Source organism: Pteropus medius, unplaced genomic scaffold (assembly GCF_902729225.1).
Source record: "Pteropus medius unplaced genomic scaffold, Ma_sr-lr_union100, whole genome shotgun sequence".
NCBI lineage: Eukaryota > Metazoa > Chordata > Mammalia > Chiroptera > Pteropodidae > Pteropus > Pteropus medius.
Window position 1 is genome coordinate 130750 of NW_024351318.1, and position 1728 is coordinate 132477.

Here is a 1728-nt window from a genome sequence, read left to right on the forward strand (position 1 = left end):
CAAGATTCCGAAGAAATCCACAGTTCTCGAGTCCCTTCTTAGGACACTACTGCACCTCAGTCCAAATATCCGTATGTCTGCCTAAAGTTTGACTACGGAGCACCGTTTCTGAACAGACTCTTACAGAATGGAAGCAACTCTAACAACGGCTTAGCCTCCAGTATTCTGCATCACTGTGCTTTAACTCCTGAGGTAAGCGTTTTCGCATTCCGGCCTACATGCTCCATCCGCGGGTGGCTATCCTTCTGAAACATCTTTGAGAGCTACTTTCATTTACCGTATGCATTACAAAAAACTTACTGTTTGTGTACGGACCGGAGCTTCCTAGCATAGAGATTACAAGCACATCCAGACCAAAAGAATTGTCTTGAAAATGATCCCTGAGAACCAAATATACAACGCAGTGCCTTTCTTTCCTTTGCTGCGAAAGAAGGTCTTGGAAAGCTGTTAGTGCTTCTCTATCACGAATTACATACAGGCTGCCAGTGGAAGAATATATGCTAATGAATCCTTCCGGATAGCAAACTCAAGAAGATGGATGTCAAGACTCTATCCCAGCAGCACTCTGGGACCTACAACAGGGCCTGAAAAAGAGACCTGCAGTTATGTGTGCCTGGGCCGGGTCATCACTCACGTCGGAAACAACGGTGTGAGAACTCGCTCCAAACAAGTATGTAAGACCTGAATGACCAGAAGTGCAATTCCTTTCTGTACATGGTTACGGTGCTGCCTTACCTCACAGCACACAGCAATCATAACACCACATCGATGACTGCACTTATGGATTATACAAGGCAGGCAACCAAACAGGAGTTTCCTGTGCCAGTGGTGGTCGCTTTCTCTCAACTTTACAGTATACCTATCACTACTTAATGGCAAAATGGGAACAGAAAAATCTTCCCACTTAGGGAATCCCAGCAGTCTAAGTAAGTCTTTCCTGCATGTACGCTCTCTTTGAAAAAAGGCCATCCTCATCCCGCTTCGTACGAATTTCCACAGTGAAGAGGGCCAAATTTCCAGGAATCAATTCACCACTTGTGGCTGTGGCAAGATTCCACGTGGGCTTCACAAACTACACTTATCCAGGCCCTTCTTAGGACAGTCCTGCAGTCCGTTCAAATTCTCTGCAAATCACTTCACACAAAAGAGCATTACAAAGCGCCCTTTCTCAGCACAAGCGTATAGAGTGGAAGCTGCTGTTTTCACAGTCTCTACTCCAGCAGTATTTCCAGAGTGATGGGAATTCTGAATTAAGCATACTTGGATCACAGCCTCACGCTAAATCCGTTGGTCACTATGCCGCTGAAACAGCTGTGGGAGACGGTTTCCTTTTCCGTACTCCTTAGGCAACATTCTCTGTTAGTTTAGATATCGGGCTTCTCAATACACAGGTTACAAGAACAAACTCACCAGTAGGATGTCTCTTCAGATTACCCAAGAGAGGAAACGCCACACACAGTGGCATTCTGTATTGCATCGTGAAGTAATATTTTCGACGAAAACTCTTATTGTGCCGTTTGTACAATCCGCAGGCGTTCTTCCTCTGTACTATTTTGTTTGTGTGCATTCTAAGCAGAGAGGAAACGCAAGAACATGGATTTCAAGACCTTCCCACTAGCTCTTTGGTACCGAACATGGGACAGGACAAAAAAGCCTATCTGCAGTACAGTCAGACTGGGATTGAGCCTGACTCACGTCCAAAACAACGGGGCCAAGATATACCTGAGA